Below are 14802 nucleotides of genomic sequence, written 5' to 3' on the forward strand. Positions count from 1 at the left end.
ATGTAATTGTATTTGAGATTTTGGAATGTATGTTATGAGTTTTGTTTTAATATGTATAAAATAAATCGAAACCATTCCTTTTATATTGATCTTCCTAAATAAAGAATCTTAAAAGGTGAAACCTAGCTTGGTGTCTTCAAAGATCCAGTCAAGATGGTACAACCTAATTAAAAGGATTCTGATTCCCTGTTAACCTCTGTACGCATGTTAACAATCATGGCAGATGTGATTCGTTAAAATCACGCACGTCATTCTTATACGATAATCCTTTAAGGATTCTAAAAACCCAACTAAATGATTTATAAATCGTGGGTTAAATCACCAATGAAGGTGATCAATATTATTAAAACATCCATTAGTGATGTAATGCCTACGGGCCAATATGATTAAAACATCCATTAGTGATGTAATGCCTACGGACCAGTATTATTAAAACATCCATTAGAGATGTAGTGCCTACGGGCCAACCATTATTAAAACATCCATTAGTGATGTAATGCCTACGGGCCAATATGATTAAAACATCCATTAGTGATGTAATGCCTACGGGCCAGTATTATTAAAACATCCATTAGAGATGTAGTGCCTACAGGCCAACCATATTAAAACATCCATTAGTGATGTAGTGCCTACGGGCCAACCTTATTAAAAACATCCAATTGAGATGTAGAGCCTACGGGCCAACCATATTAAAACATCCATTAGAGGTGTAGTGCCTATGGGCCGTAATAATTGTCTTATAAAGACAAAAGGCAGTGGTAGTCTATGACTCTCTGTCAGAAAGAGGTAAGAGAACTACGGTTCAAATCTCTATGCCTTTGATTCTCTGAAATCTCGGCTAATATTATAAAACATCATCATGATTAGGCTTTATGCCGCCAATATTATCTATATAGCTGAAATAGGATATATTCAGATCCTAATGTGTAATGAAATAATAAGTTAACCAAATATGGTCTCTGTACCATGGTTGACAAATTGTCATAAAAGACGATTATATAATAAACTTCTGAATAAAATTTTGTTATCTTCTGTAACAGATTCAAGTTACAATGGCGGATCCCAATGGAGAGAACAGCCACACAAATGAAGATGACTATGACAATACGCCAGTGCATCTGACAGGCGCACAACTGAAGGCTCTGATTGACAATGCTGTTCAGGCAGCTATTGATCGTCAATATACTGAGTCCCAAGGCAGAACCGTGTCAAAGCCACCCTCTAAACCAAAGACACACTCCAAACCACCCTCAGAACCCAAGAAAGATGACGACAAACACTCGTCCACTGAGCACAGCGTTCATCGCGATAGAGAATATACTGATGCATCCAGTGCTAAGGGTTGCACCTACAAATACTTTGTATCATGTAAGCCCCGGGAATTTACAGGGGAGAAAGGTGCTGTTGATTGCATCACCTGGCTAGACGAGATGGACACTATTGTGGACATCAGTGGGTGTGCAGCGAGGGATGTGGTGAAGTATGTGTCCCAGTCTTTTAAGGGCGAGGCCCTGGCATGGTGGAGGGCGTTGGTGCAGGCATCTGGTAAGTCTGCTTTGTACAAGATGACATGGGAGGAATTTATTGCTCTCATTAAAGAAAACTACTGCCCTCAGCACGAGGTTGAGAAGATAGAGGCTAATTTTGTCTCACTGGTGATGACGAACCTGGACTGCCAGGCGTATTTGACGAGTTTCAATACAATGTCTCGTCTGGTCCCATACCTTGTGACACCAGAACCTCGAAGAATCGCCCGTTTTATTGGGGGCTTGGAGCCCGCAATAAAGGCCAGTGTGAAGGCCTCTAGGCCGACGACCTTCAGGTCAGTTACTGACCTCTCCTTGTCTCTTACACTTGATGCTGTCCGTCTGAGGGCACAAAGGAGCAAGGAGGCTGAAAAGCGAAAACGTGAGGATGATACCTCACGAAAGTCTGGGAAAAAGCACCGTGGAAACGGTGAAGGCAAGAGAGGGTCGGAGGCAAAGAAGGAGGGGCAAGCTGATGGAAGACCTCACTGCAAGGTCTGCAAGAAACCTCACTCCGGGAAGTGTAGGTTTGCGTCTGGTTCACAGTCGCAACAAAAGACTCCATCCTGTGGGCTATGTAAGTCCAAGGATCATAAGACCGTGGAGTGCAAAAAGATAAAGGATGCAACCTGCTATGGTTGTAACGAAAAGGGGCACATAAAGAGTAATTGCCCTAAGTATGCCAAGAAGGCGGAGGAGACTAAGAAGTCAAATGCGAGAGTTTTTCGCATGGATGCAAAGGAAGCGGTTAAGGAAGACAATGTGCTTACAGGTACTTTTCTCGTAAATAATATATTTGCAAGAGTACTATTCGATTCTGGCGCTGATAAATCCTTTGTAGACCAGAAATTTTGCCAACTACTAAATATGCCTATCGAAACCCTTGATATGAAATACGAAGTAGAGTTAGCAGACGGCACGATAGAAACCGTCTCTACTGTTCTAGAAGGATGTGAAATGTCCATTAAGAACCATTCTTTTCCTTTATCTCTACTTCCCTTCAAATTAGCGGGTTTTGACATTGTGCTAGGCATGGACTGGTTATCCCATAACCAGGCCCAAATCATTTGCGGCAAGAGGCAAATAGTTTTAAAGACTCCGAGTGGTGAGTCACTTACCATTCGAGGGGATACGCAGTACGGGTTGCCCGAAGACGTATCTATGCTGAAAGCTTCAAGGTGTTTGAACAGAGGCTGTGTAATTTACATGGCTCAGGTGATAATTGAAGAACCTAAGCCGAAGATCGAGGATCTTCCCGTCATTTCTGAATACCCCGAGGTTTTTCCCGAAGAACTACCTGGTTTGCCACCGGATAGACAAGTGGAGTTCAGAATAGACATCATTCCCGGAGCGGCTCCGATAGCAAGAGCACCTTACAGATTAGCTCCGACGGAAATGAAAGAACTGAGGACCCAGTTGGATGAACTGCTGGCGAAAGGTTTTATCAGACCTAGTTCATCTCCCTGGGGAGCTCCTGTCCTGTTTGTAAAGAAGAAGGACGGATCAATGCGGTTGTGCATTGATTACCGTGAGCTAAATAAAGTTACCATAAAGAATAGATATCCTTTACCAAGGATCGATGATCTATTCGATCAGCTGCAAGGAGCAAGCTACTTCTCAAAGATCGACTTAAGGTCGGGCTATCATCAACTAAGGGTCAGAGATGAAGATGTACACAAGACTGCATTTAGGACTCGCTATGGTCATTACGAGTTCCTAGTGATGCCTTTTGGGCTCACAAATGCACCGGCTGCGTTCATGGATCTCATGAATCGCGTTTGCAAGCCGTACTTGGACAAATTCGTCATAGTCTTCATCGACGATATCCTTATCTATTCCAAGAACCAAGCAGACCACGAGAAGCATCTCCGTTGCATTCTCGAATTACTACAGCGTGAGAAACTCTACACCAAATTCTCGAAATGGGAATTCTGGCTACGAGAGGTTCAATTTTTAGGGCACGTTGTGAGTGAGCGTGGTATCCAAGTGGATCCCGCTAAGGTAGAGGCAGTCATGAACTGGCAAGAGCCAAAGACGCCTACCGAAATCCGTAGCTTCCTGGGGTTAGCAGGATACTACCGGAGATTTATTGAAAACTTTTCGAGGATTGCTGCGCCCTTGACTTCCTTGACCAAGAAGAAAGAAAAGTACATTTGGGGCCCAAAGCAGCAAGAGTCCTTCGAAATACTGAAGCAAAAGCTAAGCAACGCACCTGTGCTGACATTGCCAGAAGGTACAGATGAATTCGTAGTTTACTGCGATGCATCACACACGGGCATGGGGTGTGTGCTTATGCAGAAGGGCAAGGTGATTGCCTATGCTTCAAGGCAATTAAAGGTGCATGAAAAGAATTACACCACCCATGATTTGGAGTTGGGTGCCGTTGTATTTGCACTGAAATTATGGAGGCATTACCTTTATGGTATTAAATTTGTGATTTATTCTGATCACAAAAGCCTCCAGCACCTGTTCAACCAGAAGGAGTTGAACATGAGACAGCGCCGTTGGATGGAGACCCTGAATGACTACGATTGCGAGATCAGGTACCATCCCGGCAAGGCGAATGTAGTCGCCGATGCCTTGAGCAGAAAAGAAAGGGTAAAACCCATTCGAATCAATGCCAAGAGCATTGAAGTCAAGAACAATTTAATTGAAAGGATTTTGGCTGCACAGCGAGAGGCTGTGTTGGAAGCTAATTATCCTAATGAAAAGCTGGGAGTAACTGAGGAGCAGTTGACTCTTGGCAAGGATGGAATTCTTAGATTGAACGGACGTATATGGGTTCCAATTCATGGAGGACTACGAGATGTTATCCTCCAGGAAGCCCATAGTTCCAAATACTCAGTCCATCCTGGTGCTGACAAGATGTACCAAGACTTAAAGGCAAATTATTGGTGGATAGGCTTGAAAAAGTCTGTAGCCGCCCACGTAGCAAAGTGCTTGACTTGTGCCCAAGTCAAAGCCGAGCACCAAAAGCCGTCTGGCTTGCTACAACAGCCTGAACTTCCCGAGTGGAAGTGGGAATGCGTAACTATGGATTTCATAACCAAGTTACCCAAAACCAGGAAAGGAAACGATACAATATGGGTCATAGTTGATAGGCTGACTAAATCAGCTCATTTTCTACCCATCAAGGAGACGTATAGCTCCGATATGTTAGCCCAACTTTATGTTGAGAAGATTGTAGCCTTACACGGCATACATGTGTCTATTATCTCCGACAGGGATACTAGATACACATCTCATTTCTGGAAGAGTTTCCAGCAATCTTTGGGCACGCGTTTAAACTTTAGTACGGCTTACCATCCACAGACGGACGGTCAAAGTGAGCGTACTATCCAAACGCTAGAAGACATGCTTCGTGCATGTGCGATCGATTTAGGTGGTAACTGGGATAAAAACCTACCCCTGATCGAATTCTCCTACAATAATAGCTACCACACCAGCATAAAGGCTGCGCCTTTCGAGGCATTATACGGTAGGAAATGTAGATCGCCTGTTTGTTGGGCGGAAGTAGGAGAGGTCCAATTATCGGGACCAGAGATTGTTTTCCAGACAACGGACAAGATTGTCCAGATCCGGGAACGTCTCAAGGCTGCCCGCGATAGGCAGAAGAGCTACGCTGATCCAAAACGTAAGGATCTTCACTTCGAAGTACGTGAAAAAGTGTTGCTTAAGGTATCACCCTGGAAGGGGGTGATGCGTTTCGGCAAGAAAGGCAAACTGAGTCCGAGATACGTAGGACCTTTTGAGGTCATTGAACGAGTCGGATCAGTTGCCTATAAGTTGAACTTGCCTGAAGAGCTCAATGGAATTCACAATGTGTTCCACATCTGCAATCTCAAAAAGTGCTTCGCCGATGAATCATTGGTGATCCCACACACAGATGTGCATATAGATGAGAGCTTAAAATTTATAGAAAAACCTTTGTCGATTGAAGATCGACAGGTGAAGAAGCTTCGCAGAAAGCACGTACCGATTGTAAAAGTCAAATGGGACGCTCGTAGAGGTCCTGAATATACGTGGGAAGTCGAAGCTACAATGAAAGAAAAGTACCCCTATTTATTTGAGTAAATCTCGGGTCGAGATTTATTTTAAGGGGGTGAGGATGTAACACCTCGAATTTTTGTGTCCAACGATGTGTTAACACGTGTCATTTGTTTACACGTGGCATCTATAATAAATAAAGGACTAATTTTGACAAACCTTGAAAGTATATAAATTCGAGGGTTATAAATGTCAACAAGGGTAAATATACTGTATAGTAACCCTAAATAAATGCTTGTACCTTCAAACGAATAAATCATAAATCGTACGGAAGCGAAACGCGGAAGAAAGTGAGAGATTACGAACTACAGGGGTTAACTGTGTCAACATGTTTAATTATACCTCTGAGTGACCCTTTAACGTTCCCAAAGCTTCGTAACCGTATTATACGCTCACTAGAATATACTGTATAAATTCCGCGAAGTTCCGTTTTAAAACGAAAGAGTTATACTCGAATTCGTATAAGAAGGGTTAAAAGCGTCAATAACAGAAGTTAAGGCTTTCTGAATAATTAATAAATAAACCGGGGACTTAACAACGCGGGTAAATAACACGAGGCCCCTATCGGTAAATAACCGAGGGCCAAACCGCAAAGTTACCCCTTCAAACCCGAAAGGTCAGGTAAATCATTACGAAAGATTTCGTTATTAATTACCAGGATTTCGTAATCATTTCAAAAGATTTTAAAAATCTGAAAAACAGGCCTCACGCGACCCGCATTGCATATTGGTTAAGTTGAGGCGGGCCGCGAGCCTCCCCTTTTACGCGTCTGATCTTTGAATCTTAGGCGGCCCGCATTATAAACGCATGGAACTTCCATGCGGGCCGCATTAGACGCCCAGATGCAGAAACATTGTAACTACTTGACCTTTGGACCCTTTGAACGACCAACAACCAATTAATGGGGCATGGGCACTCTATGCTCGACCCATAACACTCTAGGCCACCTGCCCATCATCCATGGTCACTTGTAGACCAATGTGTGATGATCTTGGAGCTTGGTTTGCACTATAAATAGGCATACTTGTTCACAACTTAGAACACACCTCAAAACTCATTCATCTGATCATTCCAAGAGCTCTAAAGTGTTCCTCTGTGTTCTTAAGTCTTGGCTTAAACTTCTGTAAGTGATCTAACCCTTTGTGGTTTCACATTTCCATAGTTTTAGCCTATAAACACAACCGTCGTAACTAACGGTTGTCATTACAATAACTCAGTGATGGTTCAGTCTTATGACGAATCAAAAGTGGTTATGAGTTGGTATTTATGTGGGTAATAAACCTCTAAAAGGGTTCCCCCTGATCACCACTCTAACTATGTCAAATATCGAGTCAAACGTGCGGTTAAAAAGTCAACAGAAAGCTATTTTAGCGATTTATGCATAATTTGTAATGTATATGTTATGAAACCTGTTTTGACACTTATAAAACATGATAATAAGTATATAAACTTGTTTGCGCTCGTTTGAATCGACCATTTGCTATATTGAACCGGTTCGGAGCCGAATGTCGCAAAAGTTTGACTTTTGCTTTGACTTCAGTTCTGACCCGTTTTAGTGAGGTATAAATATACCTTAGGACTCTCTTAGGACCAGGTCACATGTTGGTATAAACCTCTGTGATCGGTTCATGAGTTATCCGAGTCTTTTGCGCATTTCCGTCATTCGCCTAAAAATTGACCGTAACGGCCTTTATAAAATAAAACGAGTATTTCGGACACGTGAACGGACCATAACCTTGCTTATTAAATTAAAAGCATGTCCTTAAAAGTTTCACGTCAATCCGAGGTCTAGAATGAGAGTTATGCAAAACGGCGCATTTAAAGTAAACTTTGTTAATTAACGGCGCAATTAGCATAACACCTATCTAAACCAAGATTTCGTCACCAAAACTTTTACCCACTGTATTAAAATAATATTTTGGAAATTTTAAAGATTTTTAATAAATTTTACCTCGCTCATAACCTGCGGTTATGGCTACGGTTCGGTAAATACCGAATATGCCCTTTTCGGCCAAAACATGAGTCCTACAAGGTCTTTTGACCCGATTCCAGTTGCTACTGGTTTTAAATAATAAATAAAGTATTTTAAGCTTTATAAGCTGTTCGGGAAACTCAGATTTCCTGTAGAACTCGAAAGGCCCTTTTAAAGTCTTTAAAATGACCGAAAAGTCCCTACGGGGCATAATATAAACTTAAACTCGTTACGGGCGTCACGGAAGGTATCCTACTGATACCACAACCCATTTAAGGCATATTGACTTAGGAAATAAGCGTACGACTCTCATGGTTAACCGTTTCGCCTATTGCGCGCACGGTTCGGCTTATGAAACTAGTTTTCATAATTTAGCCGATACGGGTCAAATAATATCATTTGAACCCCAAAATCCAGAGTGTGAACCATTAACCCATATAAAACAAGTCTCTGAACTTGTTGGGACAGAATCACACTCCATTCTCGGTTTTCGCCTTTCACGCGATTAAACCATACATATATATATATCGGAACCAACCGGTCTAGGCTACGGCCATTATAACGACCCGTTAGGATTCTAAGAGGTTAATTAAAACCTTCGTTCCAGATTAGGAGCCCCAGTAAAAGCTATCGGTGATTTAATCCAAATTAAGGAAATATACTTGCAAAGGTAAATACTTTAACTTATTTCCCCTATATGGGCTTGGGTTACGGTATATTAATACCGCTTGATTGAGCATTATATTCTTCCATCGCTTAGGTGGTTAATTAAATAATATGATCGGCTCATTTAAACAGTTTTGTTGCTTATAAGCCTTTGGGGGGTTTAATGACCGTTGTCCCGGATATCCTTGGCATCATTTTACGAAATGGCCACGACCATCGACATCCCGGTGTAGGCGTACACCCGGTATAAAGTGTCGACATTAAATTAAAAGACGTAGCCGTTGGTTTTTATACTACGGTTTTACGCAAACGTGGTGTGTCTATAAATCTTTAACCCGGCACGACCCGGGCTACTGAACGCATAAAAGAACATGTAAAACGTTCACAAGATTTTATTATAATTTTCCCAAGTTATAAAAGAGTTTGTGCCTTGCGCATTCAAATCAATTTTAATAAACATTTTCAAATGTGTCAGTTGAATGTATTTACCAGTGTAAACTGACGTATTTTCCCCAAAAAGATTAAGTGCAGGTACCTAAACGTAATTTGGCTGGTATTAGCTCCCTAGCGTCGTGATAAGTCTCGCAAGCTTGATTGCAGCATCTGATGGAACAATACTTTATGTTTATTTACGATCCACTGTGGATATATTCAACCCCTGTAATACATTTGATATTACAACCAGAGGTTGAAGTTTATATATTTATCTTATGCTTCCGCTGTGCATTATATAATTGTGTGGTTTGACTATATTGTTGCCAACATCGTCACGGTAATCCCCCACCGGGCCCACCGGTGAGACACGTGGAAATCGGGGTGTGACAAGTTTCTTTATGGTTCAATGCATGGGCGTGCGTGTCGTTTTTCATTCTTGCCCACTAAGTTTTTCTGATTCTTCCAAAAGGCAGGCTGAGGCGAGAGGCATGGTCGTATCTTTGTCCATTTTTCATGTGTTTTGCTTCATTTTTATTTTGGATCTTTAAATCATGTAAAAATTGAAAAAGCAACAATTTAGGTAATGTTTCCGTATAAATTGCCTCAGGGTGGAGGGAGTGGTGAGTGGTAAAGTTATTTTCTAAGCAATAATGTCATGCCATGTCAAGTTCCCACTCCACTCCCCATTTTGCACTCAATCACTAGCAATGGTCAAACACATGGGTAATCTATTTCTTTTTTATATATTTTTTATTTCTAGAAATTTTGCACTCAAACACATGCCTCTTTTCACTCAAACAACACTCAAAAAATCGGTGAGTATTCACCACATTAGACTTTCCCGGATCACTGAACATGGAGCGGCTACACCTCACCGATCGGTAAACTCCCATCCCCGATACCTTCCCCGAGACCACTCCCTCCACCCTCAAAAGTATTCACAAATGAGGTAAATTCATGTCATAAATATGTATATCAGTTGCCTCCACCACACCTTCTCAATCTCATCAACAACTCTTGGATCTCTAATAAATGACTTCTTAATATTGCTATCAACTCAAGCCAAATGTCAATGCTGCAGCTCCACCTCCTCAAGCCTTTTACAATTTTCGACTCCTAACACTAGGGGTGGCTACACTAGAGGTGGAAGATGGTCTTACCATGTTAGCAACACCACCACCACCACTAACAATAACAAAGGTTGCGTTGTGGTCGTAGTCAATTTTCAATAACAACAACAGAGGTGTGAGAATTTTCCAAGTAACGTTTTTCTTTTTAATTTGCTTGCTAAAATATCTTATAGAATGTCCTTAAAATATCTTATATATATATATATATATATATGAGTAGGAGTTGGCTACAAAGCCAATATTTCCTACAAAGTGTAGGAAGCCATAGAAGACTGACATGTTGTAATAAGGTTTTTTAATAAAAAGGGCATTAAGGTAATTTGATATATTATTTTATTTATGGAATATATTTTATTATTAACTAACTCATGAGAATTTTAAGGAAACTAATATCTCCTTGATTTAGTATTGCAGGTTATCAAAATTAAAATTACCGGAGGTTATCATTTCATGCGATTTTCATATCTTCTTCGTAAATCAATTGCATGATAAAAAATAGTGGCTTCTTCAACAAGTTCTTGACGATGTGTTTTACCCATTAAAAGGTTAATGTTAATGTGTTATAATTCTCTTGGTATTAAATGTTGTTTTAATTAATGAAACGCAGTTCACTGAGAGATATTGGTATTGTGTTTTAGCAGTTAACCGTTAATAAACGCAGTTCACTAAGAGATATCGACGTGTTTTACCAGATAAAACACAATGTGACGAAGCAGATGAAATACACTGTCTTGACGCTGTGTTTTATCAGTTTCTAGTTTCTTCACATTGTTGTGTTATCATAGTATTGTGTTTTAGCAGTTACCAGATAGGTGGTGTTTTTTTTCTGAAAAGGTCTTCAGGGCCTCTTATGTCTGCGCCACGCAGACCACGCACAGACTTTTGTATCTGAAGACTGTTTGTTTTCTTGAAGACCTTTCATTAAAAAAGGTCTCCGAGACCTCTTCTTGGTGAAGACATAGATCAATGTCTTCATGGGTCTGCAGACTTCTTCTCATCCACAAAACCCTAGCATCTCCTTACCCCTTCTCCTCCACCCCATCTTCTCCACCCACCGTCCGCCACCCACCATCGACCCCTGCTCCAGCCGACACCCCCATTTCCTCCACCTGACATACCTACTTCAGCCGACACACCTGCTCTAGTCGACCCCTGCACCGTTCCTCCGTCGATTTCAGGCACGATTCAGGCATGATTCAGATCTAGTTCAACACAATCTGGTAATTGTGGGCTGGATTTGGTTGTAGTACAAGAGGATTAGGGTTTTGATTTGGGGTTTTGTGAGGGGCTGTGGTGGAGATACGGTGGTGGGTGGTGGAGATATGATGGTGGGTTGGGTGGAGAAGTGGTTGTAGGAATTGGGGTCTTGGCAAGGATGACACTTTGAAGATGTAGGTTTTAAAAAGATGTAGAAATAATCAAACACTCTTTTTATTATACTCTGCAGACATTTGGTCCACCTCTTCTCGTGCAAACGTTTGCAGATGTGGTCCGCAGACTGCAGACCTTTTACATCTGAAAAAACAAACACCACCTTAATAAACGCAGTTCACCGAGAGATATTGATGTGTTTTACCAGATAAAACACAATGCGATAAAGCAGATGAAATACATTGTCTTGCCGCTCTGTTTTATCAGTTAAAAGGTTAATGTTAATGTGTTATAATTCCCTTGGTATTAAATGTTGTTTTAATTAATGAAACGCAGTTCACTGAGAAATATTGGTGTTGTGTTTTAGCAGTTAACAGTTAATAAACGCAGTTCACTAGATATATCGATGTGTTTTACCAGATAAAACACAATGTGACGAACCAGATGAAATACACTGTCCTGACGCTGTGTTTTATTAGTTTCTAGTTTCTTCACATTGTATTTTATCATAATGTTGTGTTTTACCACACTTGAAGTTGGATATTGGATGTGTTTCATAACAGTGTGTTTTAGTGATAAAACACAATGTGACGAACCAGATGAAATACGAATTGAATGTGCTTTAGAAGAAGATGATGAATTGCGAATGGAATGAAAAAATATGGTATCAATCGTGCTTATATTTCAATCCGAGTTTGTTATCTTGATCCATTATTCTAGGTATTTTTGGTATGAAAGCGGGTTATCTATAATTAGTTTTAGAGAGAGAGAGAAAATCGCGAGATTGTAGGAGTGTGTTATTTATGACAGTTATTTGATTGACTTAAAACACGTAAAATGACAAGACTACCCCTAACCTATTATGACAATTAATTAATGACACACAAATATTACAAAAATGTCATTGACTTGATCTCAACCATTAAACACACTCATCGGATGGCTCAGATCGCTTCCTACACTTTGTAGGAAAACCACACTTTGCACAGGAAGCCTACTATATATATATATATATATATATATATATATATATATATATATATATATATATATATATATATATATATATATATGTTATATTTATAATTATTTTTAGCCAATGATAAAAGTAATAAGATAAAAAAATAAAAAAATAAAAACAACAGAATAAATGGGTAAATTGTCAAAATCGTCCCTGGGGGTTGGGAATTGCCAAAATCATCCATGAGTTAACAATATATTTTAACTGAGTTAATGATTTGGATGGAAATCACAATAAAAATTAAACATCCAGGGCCCAATTACAAAAAAAAAAAAAAAAAAAAAAAAAAAATCTTATTTTGGATATAAGTGGCATAAGTACCCAAACCTCAGAGACGATTTTGGCATTTAACTCTTTATATGAACTTATAATTTCTTGCCAAAAGAACCAATTACAAAAAGGAAGGTAAGGCAGACAACAAACCGCACCGCAACGACCTTTTGGATAGCAAAACCGATCCTACTAAAGGCAACACTATGGCCATATGGGTCGAGAAATTACTATGAACCACTCGCTGGACCTTGTTTAGGATTCCACAAATTCTGGAGCTAAGGAACCAAATGTATCAAAAGTAAAGGGGATAACACAAGTTGATTCTACAAACAAGGTTTCTCGTGTTTAGCGACTTTGTCTGATTTTGCTTTCAGCACTGTCTGGCCAGCAAAAAACCCATTCTCCATGAGCCCAATGGGGGGGCACTTTTGTAAAGTCCACACAAACACAATAATATCATTTGTCCCTAGAATAGACATCCTATCAAGCATATCCATCATAAAGTTCATCAGAGCCTCCTTTTTACCTGAAATCAATGCTCGATTTAGAACATCTCTGACTAAATCATGCATGCATATAAACCCATGTAACTTCTTTGTAATTTACCGCATCATCTTCATGAACTTATGTTACACTTACAATAGCATTACTTTAGTCCAAACATTCACCCCCTATTGCTCAATTATGTAGTAATCACAAACTAGAAAAAAGGTCGAACAGTTGTAGTTTTTATCGACCCATACCACTAGAAAAAAACCAATTCAGAGGAAGCCCAATACTCCACAGCCGACATGTGTTGGCCCTATGTAATGTTCATCTTCATGAACTTATGTTACACTTACAATAGCATTACTTTAGTCCAAACATTCACCCCCTATTGCTCAATTATGTAGTAATCACAAACTAGAAAAAAGGTCGAACAGTTGTAGTTTTTATCGACCCATACCACTAGAAAAAAACCAATTTAGAGGAATCGTGGGTACATAGGTCCTCAAATCCTTTACACATTACCTCAGATATGGTTCCACTTTAATGAGATCATCAGTTGGTTCCGGGTTGGGTTTGAATTGTTTACGTAGGCTTTCTCTAATCTCTATGATTCTTTAGATATACATATGGCAAAGAAGCGAATATATTAAATGAGGTTTTAACAATTAAGTTCAGATTTTTGAGACAGAAAGATAGATGATGATGGTGATCATAGCGCTCGATATATGATCAAGCAGCTCTAGATACCTATCGAAGCATGTCAGTGTTTCTTTTTCTAAAAAACCCAGTTTTCGTCTTTGATTTTAGAGTAAACTGTCATTTTCGTCCTTGAGTTTTAAGCAATATTTGCTAGTTCCATCCTTTTTTTTTTGCCACTAAACCCTTGAGGTTTGCAGTTTTTGCCAGTTCTATTCAATGAGCTAACACTGTCTCTTTTTAACGTTAACTCATAGATATTTCAAACTTTTTTCCTTTGTTATCTTAATATCAAATTTACCCCTTTTTAAAACGCTCACATCCCATCCATGACCGTGTCTTCGTATAGGTCCCGAAATCGGAGGATCGATTTTCACTACCAAAGCCTTGTTTATAGCAAACAAAGTTAAGTGTGCGGAATCCACTTAACTAAGCAAATCAAACATAGAACAATGTAACACACAAAGGTTAACCAAAGAAACACACTCGTTTGATTAACTAGATGAGAACAAACTGATACAAATACAGTTTACAGACTTGTAGGGTATTCTCTCATCTCTATCTAAACTGTGACTATCTGTGCCTTATATAGCAGCTGGGCTGATAACCATGACGAAACAGAACATGGGCCGACGAAACGCATCTAAGCCCAAAACCAAGCCCAACAGTCAACGAATCACATGTGATTTGTTGACCACTTTGACGAAACAGACTTGTTTCGCCAAAGGCTGCAAAATGTTAACTGTTTCTGCATAACAGACAGCAGAACAGAAAGCACAAACAACACTAACAAATGGACAGATATACCCTTAACATGCAACATGCATTGTTTACGACCAAATACATAACAAGAGAGACAAACAAGTCAGACACAAGCGGATAGGAGGATATCCGACTTGGTCGACTGCGAATACAGACTCGATAACTGATAAGAAACCGTACAAAATACAACATAACGTACAAGACTAGTGACAGACACGAAAATGCATCAACAAACTCCCCCTTGTCTGTTACTCGTCTTCGGTCTTCATATCTTTCTTCTTCAGTGACGTTCGGACCAGGAACTGCCCGAATGGATTCCCCTGTAGTAACAGTAGCAGGCGACGCGCTGAAACTTTAGTGCCTGGTGTGCGTCCTTGTCTTCATAAAAGATGTCATGCCGGTACAACTTGGTGA

The sequence above is a fragment of the Helianthus annuus genome, chromosome 17 (assembly GCF_002127325.2).
Source record: "Helianthus annuus cultivar XRQ/B chromosome 17, HanXRQr2.0-SUNRISE, whole genome shotgun sequence".
NCBI lineage: Eukaryota > Viridiplantae > Streptophyta > Magnoliopsida > Asterales > Asteraceae > Helianthus > Helianthus annuus.